General features: G+C 43.4%; 1 long non-coding RNA gene across 1 annotated transcript in view; it reads left to right on the top strand.

The window, feature by feature from the left end:
- LOC138642006 (uncharacterized) overlaps positions 1 to 15576 on the top strand; it is a 37672-nt gene extending 22096 nt beyond the window's left edge. Inside the window, exons 2-3 of the long non-coding RNA XR_011313973.1 lie at positions 13641 to 13713; positions 15474 to 15576. This is a non-coding gene — a long non-coding RNA (uncharacterized lncRNA). The remainder of the gene's footprint in view (positions 1 to 13640; positions 13714 to 15473) is intronic.
- Positions 15577 to 24417: the final 8841 nt, after the last annotated feature.

Consider the following 24417-nt stretch of genomic DNA (forward strand, 5'->3'; position numbering starts at 1 on the left):
TCGACAGGAAGCAAAGAGGATGTCATCGCTTGAAGATGGGAGGTGCTGGACCCAGACCGCGACGCCCATTGGACCGGACCGCACCGGGACTGCCCCTGGGTGAGTATAATCTAACTTGTTTTTCTTTTCTTTCAGGTTACATCAGGGGCTTATTTACAGCATTATAACCTGCTGAAGGTAAGCTCCTAATGGCGGTGGCCGCAGCTTATAGGCGAAAAATGGGGTGACAGATTCCCTTTAAGGCTAGAGAACAACCTCTCTAACAATTCAGGGTATAAAGGAATTGCCTCATGCACGGTCAGTTTTGATGAACGATTGAACTCTTCTACTTCTTTGAGAGCAAGTGAAAAATTATGCAGAAATATGGTCAATCTGTTTTCTATGGGAGTGGAATCTTTTTCCCTGCAGCAACGCTTTGCCTGCTCCATGTCATCCAAATACTTGTCGAAATCAAACTCCTCATCTGATGAGAATGAAGAAAAGGCAGCAGCACTGGCAGGACCCGAGTCCTCTTGCTCTTGGCCGTCCTGTTGCCCACTCATCCTAACTGCTACCTCAGAGCTTCTATATCTCCCAACGCGTTTCAACTCCAATAGGGGAGAATCATCAGGGGAGAATCATCAGTGGGTCCACTGGTTATTGCCTTGCACTAAATAGAACTCCCCTGATGATTCTCCCCTATTGGAGTTGAAACGCGTTGGGAGATATAGAGACATTGCATTCATCCTGTTTCTTTTTTTTTTCTTTGGTTGGTGGGTGTCCATAGCAGGACTTATTTGGGGCCTGTCCTTGTTAGGGCAGGAGCTCTTTAGGGGGGCTTACAGGGAAGATAGTAGTGACACATCTTTTTCCTACCCTCCAGTCTTATGTTTATTCTTGATACCACTCCCCTTACAGAAGCGTGAGGGGGTTCCTTTCATGTCCGTCTAATTGGTAAGACTGCTCCAATTTTTTATCTTGAGCACTGTTTCACTTGAGCACATTGTTCAATGTCTATATATGTGTTGGTTAGGATCCTAGTTTTTTATTAATTTATATATATTAAAAGTTACGTTTTATTTAGTGGATATCCTCCACAGCTACTTCTACTGCTTCATCTTGCCCCTGAGAGAGAGCTAATAAAGCTTTTTCAGCCTGAATCTCATGGTTAGGTTCCTCATAGAGCAAACCCAATGCCAGAAAAAACGCATCCACATTAAGCAACGCAGGATCCCCTGGTGCCAATGCAAATGCCCAATTTTGAGGGTCACCCCGCAGGAAAGATATAATAATCTTAACCTGCTGAGCAGGGTCTCCAGAAGAGCGAGATTTCAAAGAAAGGAACAGCTTGCAATTGTTCCTAAAATTCAGAAAACTAGATCTATCTCCAGCAAAGAACTCTGGAATAGGAATTCTAGATTCAGACATAGGAGCATGTACAACAAAATGTTGTATATTTTGAACCTTAGCAGCAAGATTATTCAAGCTGGAAGCTAAACTCTGGACGTCCATGATAAACAGCTAAGGTCAGAGCCATTCAAGGATTAAGAGGAGGAAAAAAAAAAAAAAATCAGCCAGGCTGCAATTAGGGCTAGGCAGCAACCTCAGAGGAGAAAAAAAAAAAAAACTTCCTCAGACTACTTTTCCTCCTGTTTTTCTGGGTTTTGTGTGTTTTACGTATATGCAGTTTGTCCAGGTGGTCCTAGTCAATCAGATATTCCTTGTTATTTGATTTATGATATATGTTTAGTGATTGGCATGCTCCCCACTAAGTATTTGCTATTAATTTTCCTCCTACTTCAGCCCAAACATGTTTGGGCCGGCTATACTGTCATGATTCCAATGGCAGGGAATCACAAAAGGACAAGCACCAACGAGCTCTAGGGTGATGGAACCAGAGCTGACCGCGACCCTAAACCTGAACACACAAATAACAATAGCCGGGGAACGTGCCTACGTTGATCCTAGACGTCTCGCACCAGCCGAAGATCTAACTTCCCCTATTAGAAGAAACACAGACCCCTCTTGCCTCCAGAGAAACACCCCACAGAAATAGCAGCCCCCCACATATAATGACGGCGAAATGAGAGGAAGGCACATACACAGTATGAAATCAGATTCAGCAAAATGAGGCCCGCTAAAAGTAGATAGCAGAGGATACAAAAGTAAACTGCGCGGTCAGCAAAAAACCCTTCAAAAAACCATCCTGTAATTACTTGAACTCATGTTCCAACTCATGGAACATGAGGAGCAATTACAGCCCGCTAGAGCAACCAGCAGCAAAGAAACAATTATATGCAAGCTGGACAAGACAAAAATAAATCAAAACGTGGAACAAGAAAATCAAAAACTTAGCTTGTCCTGAAGATTACTGAAGCCAGAAGCTGAGGTAACAAAAAACACTCTGATAATCTTGATAGCCGGCGGGGAAATGACAAGAAAGCCCGGTTAAATAGGAAACTGACAAATCCTAATAGAACAGGTGGACACCAGAGACAGCAGAACACAAATCACCCAGTACCATCAGTAACCACCAGAGGGAGCCCAAAAACAGAACTCACAACAGATAAGCCCCTGATGTCGGTGGCCTTAGCTTATAGGCGAAAAATGGGGTGACAGATTCCCTTTAAAATAATTAGGTCAGATTTGAGGTCATCTATAAAGGAGGATCTGATGGAGGTAATACTATTTCTCAGAACAAATTCATAGACTGCACAAATGTTATTCAGTACGTTTTTGTTGAAAACTTATTTTTTCCACTTACTGCAGAGTGTATAATAACTTGTAAATATGCAAAGTTTTTTTGTTCTTAAATTGTATTCCAGTAAATATATTTTATGTTCTATCTAAAAGGCTTGATTATTGTATCATAATAAAGATTAAAAGCCTGATGTTACCATTTTACTACAGTAAATTTATCACTTAAATTTAAACATGAGCCATGTATGAGGGAGTCGTGGAGTCGGAGTTGGAGTTAGAGGTTTGGCTTACCGACTCTCTACATCCCTGCTTAAATGTGTATGGGAGTTAAAGGGGTCGTCAGGTCTAAATCAGTAAGTTTGCAGTCACTCTGTTGTGACTGCAGACCTATGACTCCCCCCAACATACACACTGTGCGCTGCAAGTATTCTCGGGTTTCTGAGCTGGGACCGGAGGATATGCATTAGTTATACATACCGGGCAGTGGGCACGGCCTCACTCCATACATTATTATTCTGCTCCCAGGTCAGAAACTGGCGAATCCCCGCAGTGTACGGTGAGTACGCTGGTGGGTTCATAAGAGTGACTGCAGACTTATTGATTTGAACCAGACAACCCCTTTAAGGATCCAGCATGTCTAATTTCGGACAGAGATGTCTGGCATTAATGGCTATCTCATAGAAACACAGGAGCACTCCTGCTGTACAGGAGGGACGACCAAGAACCATGGTTTGGCTGATAGATATCTAACGTGTATGGTGGGCTTATTAAGTGATGTACGGGGCAGATCCAGCAGCTTCATAAATTACTTAGTGGCCACTGCTGAGTTTTGCTATTTCACTAATGTGTGATGGGTGCAAGTCGGACTTCTGCCCCCCACCCACATCCTTCCACTGAGGACATGAATGCAGAAACTGCAGCACCTATTAATTGATCAGGAATAGCGCCAATCTCATCCAGGCGCTGTGTTTGGGACTGACAACATTTCCTGGTCTGGAAAGCCTCGATATAATCTATGGTTAGGTACAAAGTTAGTGTATTGGCTGTAATAAATGTGGCCCCTGGCATACTCACACCTCACACATTTGTTTTTTGTACGAGTCCAATACTTTCAATTAACACTGCGAATCCTTAGAGTAAAAATCTAGAGCAGAAAATTGTAACCTCAGTATAGAGTTTCCAAACATACACTGGGGTTTCTACTACCGTCACCACAGCTGACAAACACCACACACAATCTTACATTACATCACAATAACCCTAATTGTACCGCCAGAAGGGAAGGAACGGCCCCATCTGGAGAGGTGAATGGCTCGGCAGATGGTTGCCCATTGATAATGCACAATTGAATTTAAAAACCACATGAAAGCAGGTAGGACATACACTTCCGAATGTCTGGTCATTGGCAGAATCTACAGTCGTGAGGAAAATTAAGTAGACCCTCTTTGATTTCTATAGTATTATATATTAGAACATAATTAAAAAAAATCTGGTTCTTAGAAGGTCTTAAAATGAGTTAAATACGACCTCTGATGAAACTCCACAGGACTAGTTACAACTTGTAATACCGAAGCAGTGTTTAAAAAATTAAGTACATTCTTACTGCTTCTATGACAATTGATAGGGTAAGTAGCAGCAAGTTTTTGGTAATAAAATGCCTCGGATTAAGCAAGTGTGAATGCCATGGGCTTAGTTGTGAGATGGATTTGCTAATTCGTTGGTGTGGGTGAGCAGCACGAATCAGGCGTTGAGCTAGCAGAGCTGTACTAACCGGGCAGTAAGTGGAATAGCCAGTACCAGTAGAGCTGCATATAGGCAGGAAGGTACCATGATGCAGCAGAGCTATGTGTGGAGAGAACTTTGGATCAGCGGAGACATAAGCAGGTAGGAACCTTTATGCAGCATGGTTGACTGTGCAGGCAGCAGACCTGGGTCAGCAGTTTCAAGAAATCCCATGTCCACTATGTGTGCACAGACTCCCGCGGCTTACCCGCGGAGACGGACGTGTGGCACATCTTTCCAGACCGCAACATGTCTATTTATCCTGTAGAGACATGAGCCTCTGCAAGATAAAACTCACCCATACAATGTATTGGACGCAGTGAATCCACATGGTTCAATGAACACATGCGGATTCACCTGCGTTCAATAGCCAACAGTGCTTTGGATGTAGCGGACATGTGGTGCATCCAAAGCGCTGCCAATTACTGAACGAGTGCACCTACCCTAAACAGGCTGGGAAACAAGCGTCGGATGACTTCAATGTTGCTGATCACGCTCGTTTAGCGTCCTGAACTTAGCCCTTGTAAATACAATAGAAATGGTTCTGTGCGATGGTGCAATATGTGAACATTTGGGGCCCCACTTTAAACTTTTGCCTAGGGCCCCACTTTGTCTAAAACCAGCCTTGCTAGTGGCATACCTTCAAGGGATTGTCTGGTCTAAATTGATAAGTCTGTTGTCACTATGTGTGACTGCAGACTTATGAATCCCCAGCACATGCACTGTGCATAGCAGAGATTCACTAGTCGGGAATGGCGGTCATATATGCTTTATGCAGAGTCCTGGCCAGAACCCGACTAGTGGACCTGGCCTCACTCCATACACTTGTATTGCCCAAGGACGTGCCCACTGTACGATCACGTCACTAGACTGGGTGAGGCCTCGCTTCATACAAGTGTATAGAGCGAGGCCCAGTAGCGTAGCTACCGGGGGGGCAGAGGGTGCGGGCACCCCAGGCCCGGTGCTCAAAGGGGGCCCACCCGGAGCGACGATACTGTAACTGTATCGGCGCGCACAGCGGCAGAGCAGGGAGAATCGATCTCCCTGCTCTGCCGCTATGGGGCCCCTGAGCAGGTGTGGGACCCGGTGCCAGCAGTGGGCCCCCCCGACTCTCATCGCAGGGTCAGCTGCACTGGCATTTAGCCGATACATCTGACAGCGATGATGAGGGAAGGAGCGCTGCGCTCCTTCCCCCGTCATCCCCCTGTCAGCATCTGATGTCTGCGTGGCTGACAGGGGGCGCGATGACATCACTGCCCGGCGCCCGCTGTCAGGAGACAAGCGGGAGCTCAGAGCAGCGCAGGAACCAGGAAGAAGAGAGGTTTTTTTTTTTAAGGGGTGCTGCCTTATAATACAGGATCTGCCTATGGGGGGTCTGCCTAATGCTACAGGGTCTGCCAATGGGGGGTCTGCCTATGGGGGGTCTGCCTTATACTACCTGGTTTGCCTATAGGGGGTCTGTCTAATTCTACAGGGTCGGCCTATGGGGGGATCTGCCTAATACTACCTGGTCTGCCTATGGGCGTCTGCCTAATATTACCTGGTCTGCCTATGGGGGTCTGCCTAATACTACCTGGTCTGCCTAATACTACCTGGTCTGCCTATGGGGGTCTGCTTAATGCTACATTGTCTGCCTATGGGTTGTCTGCCTAATACTACCTGGACTGCCTTTGGGGGGTCTGCCTTATACTACAGGGTCTCCCTATGGGGGTCAGCCTTATACTACAGGGTCTGCCTATGGGGGGGTGCTGTCTTATACTACAGGATCTGCCTATGGGGGTGCATTATACTATATTGAGGACTATCTGGTGCATTATACTATAAAGAGGCTATCTAGAGGGGCATCATACAGTGTGGTGATTACAGTGTTGGAGCCATCAATCAGTTTGGAGGCTACTAAGGGGGCATTATACTGTACAGGGGGCATACTCGGGACATTATTAAATGTAAACTGGGCACTTATTGTTATAGCGGGACTCAGATTACTGTAACTGTCAAAGGAGCACACAGGGCATTATTACTTTCTAGGGGACAAAATATGGGCACTGTTTTCTAGGACACTTGTGCCCAGCATTACTATATTATAGATGGTTGCTTTTTTAAAATTTAGAGGGCACAAAGAACCACACAGCAGGTGCAGTAATAGGGACACATACGGCAGCAGTGGCTCAGTATTGGGGTATCAGCAGGATGAGGAGTTTGTGCGGGTTGGGAATAGATGGTGATGGGGCTGGAATGTGAGAAGTGAAATGTGTCTTTGTTGTATTCTCTGCAGCCGAGTCCTGTCTGGAAGAAGTTGTCATGTCATTCTGGGCCAGATGGGAAAAGTGAACGATTCCATCATAAAGAACGTCAGTGGTAAGTCATTATCTGTAACTGTGCTGTGATCTCATATGTTCTGTAGGGCTGGTATCTACCACTGACCATATGGCTGTAATATAAATGTTGGTCTTTGTATAGAGATTATCTCCAGTAATAGCGCGGTCCATCTGCTGAGGTTCTCCTCCACTATTAGGGCGCCTCACTCAGCTGTAATCAAAGTTACCTGGCTAGGGGCCCACTCAGAAGCTTTGCCCCCCCTGAACCAAAACCCTAGCTATGCCTCTGGCGAGGCCACACTGACTGGTTGGGTTCTGCCCGGGAGTAAGTATGACACATAAATCACCACCGTTTCTGGATAAGAAACCAGCAAATCCCCGCAGTGCACAGTGCGTGCGCTCGGGGGATTCAAAAATCTGCAGTAACACAGAGTGACTGCAGACATATCGATTTAGATCGGACAACCCCTTTAACGTAGCTGAAACAGAGCCCAGTAGTGGCAGAGCTGGGTAGATTAAGATGCTAGCTGTAGAAATGCACATGGCTGCCGTCACACTATCAGTATTTGGTCAGTATTTTACATCAGTATTTGTAAGCCAAAACCAGGAGTGGGTGATAAATGCAGAAGTGGTGCATATGTTTCTATTATACTTTTCCTCTGATTGTTCCACTCCTGGTTTTGGCTTACAAATACTGATGTAAAATACTGACCAAATACTGCTAGTGTGACGGCAGCCTTACACAGGACTCAGTGGTGACCCTCCAGCCTTAAGGGAGATGTAGAACCAGAAACACATGGGCTACTTGCACATTGAACAAGTCTGTAGGAACCTGTTCACACCACCAAAAAACTTGAAGACACAAAAGAGCGCAGTGAGGTAAAAAATAATCTGTTGTAAAAAAATCACAGTAATAAGCAAGTGCTTGTCAAAAGATGGAAAAAAACGGTATTTAGTTGATACTTTTTTTTGCAAAAAAAGTATACTAAGCTGCTCCACCAATCGTCAAGGTATACCCATATAGAGCCGTCCTAACTAATGTATATAATCCCTATCTGATGTTTTTAAAACCTGATCATCTGTATAGTACCTGTATAAGCAGGGTTCAGAGAGGGAATATCCATGTGGACATGCAGGATGGAACAGCTTAAATGCAAATGACCCACAGAGGAGTGATGGACTCCCTAGTCTTGTAGAAACAAGAGAACAATTATAGAACCAGAAACACATGGGCTACTTGCACATTGAACAAGTCTGTAGGAACCTGTTCACACCACCAAAAAAACACTCCTTATGGGTCATTTGCATCAAAGAGAGAGAGATATCTTGGGTTCCGGTTGAGCCTGGACGTGAGCCGAGACCCAGAATCACGACACCTGCTGGAACTGCTGCACCACCTGACTCTGCAGCTCCTTAACCTCATCTGTGAGGGTCTAGATCAGGTGAGCAAAAGTCTGTTCTTGAGCCATTGGTTCACCGGAAAAAAGTATGGGTCGGTGATAATGTCACGATATGTACTGACCAGCAGGGGGCAGAACACTGCCCCCATCCCTTATGAGAAATATGTAAATGCATGTAGAAAAGCCGCGGAGACAACATCACGTGATGGTGTCTCCGCGGCTTTTCTACATGCATTTGTTCTGGATGCAGTGTTCTGGATCACTGCCTTGAGAAGACGTGATGGTGTCTCCGCGGTGTTGGATGTTTTGATCTCCCCGAGGTCATTCATCCTTATGTTTATAGTCCTTTTACTAGGCACTGCTCCTAATAGCCAGTTTCCTACTCCACACTGATGAGGGGCAAATACCCCAAAACAGCTGTCTGTGGATGGATACCATGTTTTGGCATAGGTGGTTTTCCCTTTTGGGATGCTGCCCTTCCCGTGGTTATTCCTTCCCAGTGAAAGACCTGGCTATTTATTGCCTGCGTTGAGAAACACGTGATGGTGTCTCCGCGGCTTTTCTACATGCAAGGTTAGAATAGATAGACATATAGATGTCAGTGACACCCACATATATACACTGTGTGCAGAATTATTAGGCAAATTGTATTTTGATCACATGATACTTTTTACTCTAAGTTGTTCAGGCTTGAGAGCCAACTACCATTTAAGTAAATCAGGTGACGTGCATCTCATCTCTGAAATGAGGAGGGGTGTTGTCTAATGACATCAACACCCTATAAAAGGTCGCTTAATTATTAGGCAACTTCCTTTCCTTTGGCAAAATGGGTCAGAAGAGAGATTGGACGGGCTCTGAAAAGTCCAAAATTGTGAGATGTCTTGCAGAAGGATGCAGCAGTCTTGAAATTGCCAAACTTTTGAAGCATGATCACCGAACAATCAAGCTTTTCATGGCAAATAGCCAACAGGATCGCAAGAAGCGTGTTGGGCAAAAAAGGCGCAAAATAACTGCCCATAAATTGAGGAAAATCAAGCGTGAAGCTGCCAAGATACCATTTGCCACCAGTTTTGAAATATTTCAGATCTGTAACGTTACTGGAGTAAAAAAAAGTACAAGGTCTGCAATACTCAGGGACATGGCCAAGGAAAGGAAGGCTGAAAACGACCACCTTTGAACAAGAAACATAAGATAAAACGTCAAGACTGGGCCAAGAAATATCTTAAGACTGACTTTTCAAAGGTTTTATGGACTGATGAAATGAGAGTGACTCTTGATGGGCCAGATGGATGGGTCAGAGGCTGGATCAGTAAAGGGCAGAATGCTCCACTCCGACTCAGACGACAGCAAGGTGGAGGTGGGGTACTGTTATGAGCTGGTATCAAAGATGAACTTGTGGGACCTTTTCGGGTTGAGGATGGAGTGAAGCTCAACTCCCAGACCTACTGCCAGTTTCTGGAAGACAACTTCTTCAAGCAGTGGTACAGGAAGAAGTCGGTATCGCTCAAGAAAAACATGATTTTCATGTAGGACAATGCTCCATCACATGCCTCCAACTACTCCACAGCTTGGCTGGCCAGTAAAGGTCTCAAAGAAGAAAAAATAATGACATGTCCCCCTTGTTCACCTGATCTGAACCCCATAGAGAACCTGTGGTCCCTCATAAAATGTGAAATCTGCAGGGAGGGAAAACAGTACACCTTTCGGAACAGTGTCTGGGAGGCTGTGGTGGCTGCTGCACGCAATGTTGATCGTAAACAGATCAAGCAGCTGACAGAATCTATGGATGGAAGGCTGTTGAGGGTCATCATAAAGAAAGGTGGCTATATTGGTGACTAAGTTTTTGGGGTTTTGTTTTTGCATGTCAGAAATGTTTATTTCTAAATTTTGTGCAGTCATTGGTTTACCTGGTGAAAATAAACAAGTGAGATGGGAATATATTTGGTTTTTATTAAGTTGCCTAATAATTCTGCACAGTAATAGTTACTTGCACAAGCAGATATCCTCCTAAGATAGCCAAATCTAAAAAAAAAAACACTCCAACTTCCAAAAATATTAAGCTTTGATACTTATGATTCTTTTGGGTTAATTGAGAACATAGTTGTTGATCAATAATAAAAATAATCCTCTAAAATACAACTTGCCTTATAATTCTGCACACAGTGTATATATATTCTGTATATTATATAGATAAATAGAAAAAAAGCCAGAGATTCAGCAGCCATTTAATGTAAAATCACTGCAGGAGCCGACAGGATAGAATATATGGATTACTATCACCCCACTTGCCACCGCTAGAGGGCAAGTGGGAAGAGCGAGGCTAAGTGCCAGAATTGGCACATCTCAGAGATGCATCTTTTCTGTGGTGGCTGAGAGCTGATGTTTTTAGCCTGAGGGGGGAAGTATCCATGGCCCCTTCTTAAGCTATTAATATCAGCCCACAGCTGTATGAAGAGCCTTTGCTGGTTATTACAGGGGGACCCTATGTCAATCTTTTTAGGGTCCCCCATTTTAATAGCCAGTAAAGGCTAAGTACTATATAGTTGTGAGCTGATATTAATTGCTTGGGAAGCTACATAGGTATTACCCCTTCCCAGGCTATAAACATTGACTCCCAGTTATTGTTTTTCCCTCTGCTGATTAAGAAAATTACATGGGGGCCCACACAATTTCTTTCATAAAAATAATCTTTTAATAATTAAATATATGTGCAGTAAACTGCACACACAATGTAATAATATAATATTTGTCAAAGTTCATCTCTTCTATCCTGTCGGCTCCAGCTGTGATTTTACCGTACACGGCTGCTGAATTGCAGGCTTTTCTTCTGTCTATCTATGTAATATACTGTATATACATATATATATGTCTGTGTGTGTCACTGACATCTATATACATATATATATATGTATTCTATGTGTGTATATCTATTCTATTCCAACCTTTCATTTTATTCTAACCTGTTATTTTACTGTATGCAGCAGATGAATTGCCGACTTTTCAAAGAACATCCGTGCGTAAAAATCAGACAGCACTGACATGATCTGAGTGCTATGCGATTTTTTTTTCTCGCACCCATAGGCTTGCATTGGCAAGTCTCGGACGAGTCTCGGTGCCAATCGCAGCCTGCTGTGAATTTATACGCACGTCAAATACGCCTGAGAAAAGAAAACGGTGATGTGAGCTGCCCCATACATTAACACTGGGCCGAGTGCTATGCAATGTTTTCTCACATAGCACTCGGCCGTATAATACAGTAGTGTGACTGCGGCCTATTTGCCAAAAAACACAACCAAGAGCTGCAGCTCAGTCTCTATAGGCCTCAGCTAGCATGTTAAATATTCAAGTTGATGATAGTACAGTTAGAAAAAATCCGAACAAGTATGACTTACGGTATTTAGATTATCAGGAGAAAGCTTCTACCTGAAAAGTACATGGCACCAATTAAACATTAACAGTTCCCAGTGTACAGGTATCTCCAGTGACATTATACACAGGAGCTTTGTATATAGTGTCAGTGTACAGGTACTACAGTGATCACCAGTGACATTATACACAGGAACTCTGTATATAATATATAGTGTACAGGTAGTACAGGGATCACCAGTGACATTATACACAGGAGCGCTGTATATGGTGTCAGTGTACATATAATACATGATCACCAGTGACATTATACATAGGAGCTCTGTATATGGTGTCAGTGTACAGATAATACAATGATCACTGGTGATTTTATACACAGGAGCTTTGTATATAGTCTCAGTGTATAGGTAATACAGTGATCACCAGTGACATTATACACATGAGCTCTTTATATAGTGTACAAGTAATACAGTGATCACTGGTGACATTATACACAGGAGTTCTGTGTATAGTGTCAGTGTACAGGTAATACAGTGATCACTGCTGACATTATACACAGAAATTTCCCACAGTGAACTGCGGTGAACTCTCTGAGCTCAGCGCTGCACTGTCAGACTTTCTCACTCTGTTAGTGGAGAGCTCACCGAGGTCACTGCAGTTCAGCCCGGATGGGAAAGCAGCCTCAGTGAACGGCAGTAAACTCGATGATGTCACCATTAGTCATTGATACTGCGCTCACAACAGCTCATTCATCAGTGGTTCTCAACCTAGACGGTCGCATATTGGCACCGTCCAGGTTGAAAAATGTTTATCCCCCAGACATGGATTGTGGCGTGGGACAGAATGAAGGACAAGTCAGGGATAGTGTTGTTTTTTTATTTTTGTTTTATTACAGGAGATGAGGAATTCAATGGAATCAATGGAAGGTTAGGTGAGTATAGTTTTATTTGTTATTTTTAAATACAAAAGTAAAAGTGTGTTTTATTTTATTTCTAATAAAATACTTTATTCTGGCTGTGTTTTTATTTACGATATAACTATAGGATTAGAAATGGATAGGTGTCTTATAGACGTCCCTCCATTACTAAGTCGTGGGCTTGATGTCAACTAATAATACAAAGGTGACATCAACCCCACAATTATGAACCCCACTTGCCACCGCTACAGGGCAAGTGCGAAGAGTAGGGCAAAGCATCAGAATAGGCTGATGGGGGGCAATATCCATGGCCCCTTACCAGCTTGAGAAAAAGCAGCCCCCAGTTGTCTGCTTCAGCAAGGCTGGTTGTCAAAAATAGGGGAGACCCCACAACATTTTTTTTTTAATTATTTATTTAAATAATTTAAAAAATCGGAGTGGGTACCCCTCTATTTTTGATAACTAGCATTGCTGAAGGTGACAGCTGAGAGTTGCATCCCCCAGCTGTGAGTTTTGCCTGGATGGTTATCAAAAATACAGGGGAACCCACGCCTTTTTTTTAAATTATTTTTTTACAGCGCAGGCGCTGCTTGATGAATACTTCCATCAGCTGCACCTGCTCTCACTTTTATTAGCAGCAGCAGGCATTGGCTGATGGGTGAACTTTATACCACCGATCACAGCTGCTGGCTCATGCTGTCTTTTGATAGCATGAGAACTGCAGTAGTCTGACTGGCAGTGATGATTTCACCTTCGTCCAGAAGCACATGACAGAGCGACAAACATTGGGGCCAAACCCAAACAGCAACACGGACTTCCTGGTGAAGTCCGTGTTCTGTGTCCATGCCCTAACTGTTGGTGTTCGGTATGGACGCAGAACTTCACTGTTCGAGTTCACCCATATCTAGTGGCAAGCACTCATTGCCAGAGCTAGCTTCATGCTGCATGGTTAGGAGATGGTGGTGTGTTGTTGTCTGAGAAGGCGTTTGGTGGATTTAACTGAGACAGTTGCTTGATTTTGCTTGTATGCTAAATTCCCCTCCTTCTCCTACATTGGTTTTACCCCATCCTTCACTCTCCGGTATTTACCTCTGTTGTTTGTGTGAGTATATTTGTATGAGTGGTATTTTCCTTTATCCCTGTTTATATTACCTTGTTAGTCTGGTTGGTGTATTACAGTACACTACTATTCCCCTCTTCCCTGGGCGGAGAAAGGGTACAGACTGAGGACGGATTCAGGAGCTAAGGCAAGGTACGTGACCCCGGTGTCTTCACCATCAGAAGTAATATGGGGAACAGGGTGATCTAGAGTACCGCCAGTGCTACGGACAGGGAAGGACCACTGATCCTTGGACAGGCAACAGAGTCGCGACAGGAGCTCTGTATATGGTGACAGTGTACAGGTAATACAGGGATCTCCAGTGACATTATATACAGGAGCTTCGTTTCTTTTAGTTAGTGTATAGCATAAGTGTACAGGAAATACACTGGCTCACTAGTGACGTCTCTAGTTGAAGTCCTTCATCTTCGCTTTTCTTCTTCATCCAGTGCAGACCGCCATCACTTCTTCCAGCCACAACTTATCTCTGCGGAAAATAACACACAGTTATCTACAGGATGTTTCCAGATCACATTCTCCACTACGCAGCTGAATACAGACGTGCACCCACCATTAATATATAATTAGTTATTATGCAACCCACCATTCTAAATATAAATACCCTCTATTAATTATCAAATGCTCTCCCCCCACCCTCAATTCTTCATCATTTGGTCACCCTCAATTCATCATTATTTGCTCTCCCAAACACCCCATGCTCAAGTCATAATTTACTGTTCCCCACCCCCACCTTCAGTTCATCATTTGCTATCCCGTCCCATCTACAATGCATCATTTGCTGACCGCATCTCCCACATTCAATACATCATTTGCTTTCTCCATCCCCCACCCTCAATTTATCATTTGCTGTCCTCCATCCCCCACTCTCAATTCATCATTTCTTGTCCCCCACCCACAATTCATCCTTTGCTCTCCACTAGCCCCCACCTTCAGTATATCATTTTCTGTTCCCTGCCCCCACCCTCAATTCATCATCATTTGCTCTCCCAATACTCATTTAATTTGTTTTAATAAAAAGTTTTCAAACTTATTTCTCATACAATTCCCTGCAGCTCCTCTTCTGGTCTGGTATCCTGGTGCACGTACATTATTATTATTATTATTTATTTATATAGCACCATTGATTCCATGGTGCGGTACATGAGAAGGGGTTACATACAAGTTACAAATATCACATACAGTAAACAAACTAACAATGACTGACTGATACAGAGGGGCGAGGACCCTGCCCTTGCGGGCTTACATTCTACAGGATTATGGGGAAGGAGACAGTAGGTTGAGGGTTGCAGGAGCTCCGGTGTTGGTGAGGCGGTAGCTCCGGTGCTGGTGAGGCGGTAGCTCCGGTGTTGGTGAGGCGGTAGCTTCGTTGGTGATGAGTACATGCCTTCGTACTGTACATGCCTGGCATATGTACATGCATAGGTGCCATCACCAGCATGTCACAGAAGAGGCAGAGGGAGTTCCTCTCGAGCTGTGTGGCTATTCTGTTTTGATGGCCGAGGAGCTCCAGGAAATTTCCCAACAAAGAGATCTGTGCTGCCAATGGATGCGTGCCTGCGCCCAATGTATTATTATACCTTGCGGCCCGGTGAGCAGAAGCACATCGGGTGCTTAATGGGCCCCATACACCAGTAAGTGCAGTAATGCCCTTATGGTGGCCCCGGAGTTTAGCATGGCTGGGGGACAATGTGGAGATGTAGAAAGTGTAATGGAAAATTAGAGAGGGGACAGCCATGGTATAGGCCTTGGTTCATAAGGGCAGATGGTGTGGTGATTATAGTTCATAAGGGCAGAAAGTGTTGAGGTCATATGCCATAGAAGGCTTATTTAGGTCATAATATGAACAGATATTTTTATGCAAAGGGCATTTTAATAACACTCTTATTTTTAAGGGCGCTGTGTGGGAATGTGCTGCAAAATACCAGAGAAGAGGGAGGTCTGTGGCTGTGAAAAGTTATCATGTCATCTAGGCAAGATGGAGTTGAAAAGAAACGGTACTCTAGAGAAGATGCAATTTATAAGGTACCTGAATATAAATGTTTATTTGTGATACTGACTACTTCTCATAAGTTCTGTGGTTCCTGTATGGTCCGCAGTCTGATGATGGCTGTTAATAACAACAGTATCTTCTTACCATTGTTAAGGACATACTGGGAGTTGTAGGTTCATGCAATACAATTGTTTATGGGGCTGCCTTGATATTACAATTAATCGTAAATAGCTTGGTTCTTGTATTAAATTATTCTTGGTTCTGATCATGTATTGTACTTATGGTTGTTCTGGTGATGTAGTCATGTACTGATGGAGGTTCTGGGGATGTATTAATTTACTTATGGTGGTTCTGGTGATGTATTCAAGTACTGATGGTGGGTCTATTGATGCATTCATGCGCTGATGATGGTTCTGGGGATGCATTCATGTACTGATGGTGCTTCTGGGGATGTAATCATGTACTGATGGTGTTCTAGGGATGTATTAGTGCACGGATGGTGGTTCTGGTCATGTATTCATGTACTGATGGTGGTTCTGGTGACGTATTTATTTACTGATGATGTTTTTGATGCCATATTTATGTAACTGTGATGGCTCTGGTGCTCTAATTATTTACTGATGATGATTTTGACTTTGTGTTCATGTACTGATGATGGTTCTGGTGATGAATATATCACCACAATCATCACTACTACATGAATACAGCACCAGGACAACCATCACTACATGAATATGTCACCAGAACAGGAATACATCACCAGAACCACCATCAGTTTTGTGCAACTCGTATTTGTTGCATGATGGACGCAAAAACCATCAGACTTATCCTTTTATCTATAATGTGGGTCTGTTTATTTTCCATTAGGTTAACTGCCAAATGCTCGACACCTTAATTGAAACCCAAGAGCTGTCAAAAGTACATTAATATGGCACCAGAAACATGATCAGTGAATAAATATGTCACCAGAACCACTATCAGTACATATATACATGACCGGAACCTCCATCAGTACATGATTAAGGCTACCCTTGGGTTCTACATTTAAAATATAGGACGTCAGGGATGAATATTGCTATTTTCCCCTGTATTGTGTAAATGATTGAATCTACATCTAACTTTGATATTGCACTCCCTCTTAAGTCACATCCATAAAGTACATCACTTTTTTTAACTTTTGATGACATTTAAAAAAAAAAAAGATACAATTCTATTGGAAGTGGTCACCAGAGTTTGCTACCTAACCCATCGAAGGGAAGGGGGATGAGCATTATGGGTCCTGTTACCTTTGTCTCTGAGCCATTCCTTTGCTTTGGGGTGGTGGGGGCGCCATTGGCTTCATTTACCTAGAGCACCAAAATATTTTGATAAGTTGTCCAGAAATAATAAAAAGTCAAGTTGGCAACCCTGATAGAGCCCTGCAGATTGATGTGACAGAAGAGGCGCTCGTCTTCTCACCCTCTTTCCTTTTCCAATGAATTATACATGAGCGTGTAATAAAATCCTGCGGTGGAGGGCACAAGGTATATGTTTGTTACAATGGCAGCCCACCAATGTGTGAGCAGAACGCCTGCCACCGAGATGAACATGAAAGGTTCATTCCACAACAAAATTTAATTTGACTATAATGAATTTTAAATGATAAGAGTACCATCGAAAAGTGTGAATCTTAGTATCTGAAGGCAAATTAAAGGGCTTGTCCACTACCTAGAAATCCCCTATTTAAATGAAGTTGTTCCACTTGTAAAACAGAAATAACAGGTACTTTCCTCCGACATCGGCACCGTTGCAGCCAAGACGACACCAGGTCTCCCGTGACCTGCCGGGACATGGGAGACCATGTCACAAGCATTGACGGACTGGGAATGAAATTCAGCCCTGGCATTTTAAATCAAACATGCCCATGCTGTCCCTACCCCTGATCCCCAGATAAGGATATATATTACTAATATTACCCTGCCTGGAGGAAATCAATATTTCCCATATTTCTAACAATACTGCTATATATGTTTGAATAGTAACAATACCACAATAACAATATTGCAATATAACAAATAGCAACAAACCATAACCAAATATTACCAGCATATGAATCTACTACGAGAGCACAGCTGACCGCACCACCGCTGCAGCTGACTACCTCCGTTCTAGGCTAATTAGCCTCAGCTGATCCCCCGATCTCGGGTGCTAAATCCGGAAAGCCAGATGACATGGATGTAAAGAAAAAGAATATGGCAGCACTCACCAATCTTCTGATGCAGGTGTGTTTTATTAGTTAAAAATCTTCACGGCACGGGGGTGTGTTACATAGGAATGCGGGAGCAGAACGACGGCCGTTTCGCGCCGGTCTGGCGCTTAAACGGGTTCAATGAGGGATCGGACGTGACGCCTGAAGTAGTGTGGACTATCATAGCCCCTTCTTGCAGGCTCACTCCTCCCCCCCACGGTACAAATTTGGATTAAAATAATAAAATCAATAATACACGCAGACAAGTGTAGATAAACGTTACAATAATAAGCTGACATCTTGACTGCACCTAAGGCATATAGCAAGCAACAGTATTAAGTTAACATTCAATATCGAATACGTAGGCATTATATTATCTTGGTAAGCGACTATTAATAATTATACTCACTTATTCTCTTTCTTTTCCTCTTGTTTATTTTTTAACTCTTTCTTTCCCTCATTTATAACACTATTATTAATAACTTATCCAACCAACTAAGCAAAATAACAGACCCATGGCAGAATATATCATCCCTACACAGGGTATACCAATTTTATAAGGGATCGCACGGGGGAAGTAGAAATGCGTGTCTTACATCATAGGAGGGGACGTCGGTCACAAAAATATGGACATGTCAATTTTGTCATTAAGACCGGCGGGGCCCATGGCTCCCGTTTGCATGATCCAAGTCGCCTCACACCTTAATAGTGTATTATGGTGGTCACCTCCTCTTATGGGCGGTTTAACCTGTTCTATCCCTGCGAATGTCAATACACCTGTGTTTCCCCTATGTTCCTCCTTTATATGTGTAATAAGCCTGGGTGCACCTTTCTCTGTTGTCACGGATCTGCAATGTTCTCTGAAACGCACTGAAAGGCATCTAATAGTCTTCCCTATATAGAAGCGTCCGCATGGGCAGAATATCACATAAATTACGTGTTTAGTTTTGCATGTTATGAATTGCATAACTTTGTGTTTGACTGGTCCAATATGTAAAATCCTGTCTGTGACATGCTGTTTACAGTACTTACAATGTCCGCATCGATAATTCCCTAAAGGGACCCCTCGTTCTAGCCAACTATTGGTTTTAATGGGAGTGATCCGATTCTGCACTATTAAGTCTCTTATTCTGGTGCTTCTTCTATTTGAGATCAAAGGACCTCTGGCTACCATTTCAGCTAAATCACTATCCCTATTCAGCAAATGCCAATTATTTCTGATGGCTGCTCGAATGTGTTGGTCCATGGGGCCGTATTTAAAGCAAAACGTGAATTTTTTGTCTACGGAAATGTTGGTATTAGTAATTCCTGCGGCTCTGTTACTCAGTTTCCTTCGTGCCCCCTGCAACACCTGATCAGGATAACCTCTGTATTTCAGGCGGTCTTCTAATTCTCGTGTTTGTATATCGAAGACTTCTTGTGTATTGTTAGTCCTTCTAGTACATGGTCCCCCAGTACAGGATGCGCAAGGCGAGATTGTCTTGTGCAGGCATATACTACGGAGGACAGAGAATGAACTTCAATCCAATATTGCAGCCAGCATGCAGCCAGCGGGTAAGGAAAGGGTGAATCAAAAACCCCAAAACCCCGCCTCCATGGCTGAAGATTGTTCCCTCCAAATTCCGGTGACAGTGTCCCTTTAAAGGGAACCTGTCACCTGAATTTGGCGGGACTGGTTTTGGGTCATATGGGCGGAGTTTTCGGGTGTTTGATTCACCCTTTCCTTACCCGCTGGCTGCATGCTGGCTGCAATATTGGATTGAAGTTCATTCTCTGTCCTCCATAGTACACGCCTGCGCAAGGCAATATTGCTTTGCGCAGGCGTGTGCTATGGAGGACAGAGAATGAACTTCAATCCAATATTGCAGCCAGCATGCAGCCAGCGAGTAAGGAAAGGGTGAATCAAACACCCGAAAACTCCACCCATATGACCCAAAACCAGTCCCGCCAAATTCAGGTGACAGAGTCCCTTTAAATATGAGTGTCTAAGCAAAGGGTCTGAATACTTATGACCATGTGATATTTCAGTTTTCTTTTTTAATAAATTTGCCAAAATTACTACATTTCTGTTTTTTTTTCAGTCAAGATGGGGTGGAGAGTGAACATTAATGTGAAAAAAAAAGAACTTTTTTGAATTTACCAAATGGCTGCAATGAAACAAAGATTGAAAAACTTAAAGGGGTCTGAATACTTTCCGTACCCACTGTATATACATGGTTGGGCTCAGCAAAACTGACACGTTGCGGATTTGCTCTTGTAAAAATCTGTGTAAATTCTTCCTCTCTTGGCAGAAAACGCAGTTGAAAATCCGGGCGATTTTTATGCGTTATTGATGCAAATTTTCAGGCGGATTTCTATGCGGATTTTATTGATGCGAATTTTCAGGTGGATTTCTATGCGGATTTGTCTGCGTTTTTGTTAGCTAACTAAAGATATATTATTTAACAAAAAAAATAGAATTGTGATGTAATTTCCTAGTCCAACATCTTCTTTTATATTCTCCATTGAAAACCATAATATCATTACATACCATGTTCGAATATAATGTTTACACACAAAACAAATATAAGTGAACTAGATGGTGGGCCGATTCTAATGCATCGGGTATTCTAGAATATGTATGTATGTATGTATATAGCAGCCACATAGTATATAGCACAGGCCGCGAAGTATATAGGAGTACTACGTGGCCTGTGGTATATACCATGTGGTTGCTATATACATACATAGTGTAGAATACCCGATGCGTTAATATAGGCCATGCAGTAAATAACACAGCCCACGTAGTATATAACACAGCCCACAGTATATATCAGCCACGCAGTATATAGCAGCCACGCAGTATATAACACAGCCCACGCAGTATATAACACTGGCCACGTAATATAGAGCACAGCCCACGCAGTATAGAACAAAGCCCACATAATATCTAATACTGGCCAGGTAGTATATAGCAGCCACGCGGTATCTAACACAGCCCACGTAGTATTTAGCAGTGTGGGCACCATATCCCTGTTAAAAAAAATAATTAAAATAAAAAATAGTTATATACTCACCCGGCGGGATCCAGTGTAGAGCCAGCGAACCTCTGGTGATGTGTGCGGTTGCCGCCATCTTGCGTACTGGGAATCGTATTGCTCTAGTGCCGCTCCTTTCCTTATACTCGTTGTGGCTAATTATATAGTATATATATATATATATATATATATATGTAATACCAAGCCCGAGGTTTAGTAATGACCAAGTGTCAGCCAGAAACCATCATTAATAAAATGGTAAATAAAGAGTTAAATAAAACACACACACGAAATCTGAGTGAAACGCAATATCTGTTTAATTTTCAAAAACTTGATAAGGTTACATTCCCACAGTCAGTAAATGCTGCGGGTTGGACGCTGCGTACATCCGCAGCGTCCAAATGTTACAGTATAGTGGATGGGATTTGAAGAAATCCCATCTCCACTATGCGTACACCGAAACCCGCGGCTTCCCTGCGGAGACAGACATGCGGTGCGTCTTTCCAGACTGCATGTAATTTTATCTTGCGGAGACACTCAGTCTCCGAAAGATAAACGTCCCCGTACAATGTATTGGGCGCTGTGATTCTGCATAGTTCAATGAACACATGTGGAGTCACCTGTGCTCAAAAGCCGGCAGCGCTTTGGACAGAGCGGACATGTGCTGCATCCAAAGCGCTGCTGGTTCCTGACCGTGGGAACATACCCTAAAAAAAATTGTGTTTGCTCCCTCGTAATTTTCTTAACTAGCAGAGGGAAAGCCGTCAGCTGATGTTAATATTCTGGGAAGGAGCCAATAGCCATAAAGGTTCCCAGGCTATTAATATCAGCTCACAGATGTTTGCTTAGCCTTTACTGGCTAGTTTACAGGGGAACCCCAGAAAAAAATTGATATAGGGTCCCCCTATAAAATCGAACCAGCAAAGGCTAGGCAGACAGCTGCGGGCTGTTATTAATAGCCTGGGAAGGGGCCATGGATATTGGCACCCCCCAGGCTAAAAACGTCAGCTCTCAGCCGCCCCAGAAATAGCACATCTTACAGATGTGCCGATTCTGGCACTTAGCCTCGCTCTTCCCACTTGCCCTGTAGCGGTGGCAAGTGGGGTAATATTTGTGGGGTTGATGTCACCTGTGTATTGTCAGGTGACATCAAGCCCATGGCTTACTAATGGAGAGGCATCTATAAGACACATATCCATTACTAATCCTATAGTTATATGGTCAATAAATACACAGCCAGAATAAAGTCCTTTATTAATCTTAATTAACCATACTTACTGCATCGCCTAATCCCTCGATCTCCTGCAACAAAAATAAAATAATAATCCAACATAAATACTCCCTGTCCGCTGTAGTCCATTTAATAACGAGTGTGACTGCTCTACCCGGCCTCCGATGATACACTGACAGGAAGTGATCCTCCCGTAGTGTATCACGCAGCTGTGAGAGAGTTTACCGGAGTTCGTGCTCCCACTTACAGCACCACAAGTGATAGTACGAACTACGGTGAACTCTCTCACGGCGGCGTGATACACTACGGGAGGATCACTTCCTGTCAGTGTATCACCGGAGGCCGGGTAGAGCGGTCACATCTCCTGATGTGACAGTTCTACATGTGAGATTGTCGTGCGACACTCATTATTATATGGACTACTGCGGAAAGGTGAGTATATGGTGGTTTATTATTTTATTTTTACTACAGGAGATCGAGGGCATCGGGGAATTAAGTGTTTGGTGAGTATGAATATTGTATGTGATTATGTAAATGTGTGGATTTTTTTTTACACTTGAACACCGGCGCCAGATGATGGGACTACTGCCCCATCATCGACTTATGCTGGCACTGCTATATGTGACAGCAGACATAGCCGGATGGGAGCAGTAGTCCCATCAGATGATGCCTGGCTACACACCCAGACCCGTGCACACACACACCTGCACATACACACAGACACCCGCACATCTTCTCCGCTCACAGTCGTCGCCCACACACTCTTCCTCCTTCCTTTCTGCAGCATTTTTGGCACGCAACTTCGCAGCTAATCCGCAGACCTTTTTACACCTGCGGTTTAGCTACGGATTTGACTGACTCAATGTAAGTCAATGGGTACAGAAACGCTGCAGATCTGCAATTAGAATTGACATGCTGAGGAAAATAAAACGCTGAGAATCAGTGCGGAATTTTCCACAGCATGTGCACACCAATTCTGGATTCCCATTGATTAACATTGGCTGAGCACTCCTTGTGGATTTGGTGCAAATCCACCCGGAAAACCCGCTGAGGATCCGCAACGTGTGCGCATAGCTTAAAACTTCATCTCAGTAAGGCCCTTGTCACACATCAGTTTTTTGCTGTCAGTCACAATCCGTTAGCTCGTCAGATCGTCACAGATTGTGAAAAACTGATGTGACGGATTCGTTGTTTTCAGATCAGACTAGCGGATCTGGCTAATTGGATCCTAAATAAATTGGAGCATGCTCAGTTAAAAAAAAATGGATTCCGTCATTTGATGGATCCGGCGCTGTCCAATTTTTTGACGTACACAAAAAACGTTCCTTTGTCCGTTGTCTCCGGCCGCCGGACAATTTTCAATAAGAATTTGTTCCGGCGAACGATGGATGAAACGTAAGGCCTTCCATCGCTAATACAAGTCTATGAGAAAAAAAAACGATCAGGCTGAATTCGTTTTTTTTCAAAATTTGACGGATTGCGACTGATAGCAAAAGACTGATGTGTGAAAGGGGCCTTATAAGAAAATATATTTATTGTTTAGAGGTGTGGGGAGGCCCAAATAGAACAAGCTGTCAGTGTCCGTCCCTGCATATGTTATGGAAATTTGGTTTGGATAAATCTATCCCTGTGTGTGCTGCGGCCGTTCCCAATAAGACTGAGTATTTTGAGCGCTCATCAAGAATGGACTGTACACCATTGTGACAGAAAAGCATTCCATCAATACTGATGATTTATTGTACATACATAGTTTTATAATCGCATATAGAAAGGAGTGGTTGGGGTGGTTAGTTAATTACCATATTGTCTAGCTCCTCTGTTATTGGTTATCTAAATATATATGGAATATTGTGATTAATGCACATATGAATGCTGATTAAGCAACTACAATGTAGCCCTCTCCATCTAGGACAAAGTTGAGACATCTGATCATCACTTAATACATGTGGTGCTATTCCGCTTTTCGGGTGTCTGAAAGTACCGAGGAACCATCTGGCCTAGCTCATGTGGTCAAATCGAGCAATTGATTATAAACTAGCAGAGTATATATTAGCTGTTGAGATATAAGTATATATGATTATAGAGTATACATGCAAGTGAGATCTACATGATATATCTATCACAAGCCCCCCTTAGATATCACTTGTCCTAATCCTAGCCTCCTGTCCCAAAGCGCTGCAACTTTTTTATGTTGCCGGTGAACTGACGTATGCCTAGCGCATATGCCCCACTCCGTACAGACTTTTCGCAAATGGGCGGTCAGGAGATCTGGGGGTTCATTGCAATCAGTCTCTGAGTCAATAGAATGTGCAGTGTATTTTTTATCAGGTAGGTCATCTATTCGGTCGGTCAGGCAGGGCATCCACAACAT

Source organism: Ranitomeya imitator, chromosome 6, assembly GCF_032444005.1.
Source record: "Ranitomeya imitator isolate aRanImi1 chromosome 6, aRanImi1.pri, whole genome shotgun sequence".
NCBI classification, from domain to species: Eukaryota; Metazoa; Chordata; class Amphibia; order Anura; family Dendrobatidae; genus Ranitomeya; species Ranitomeya imitator.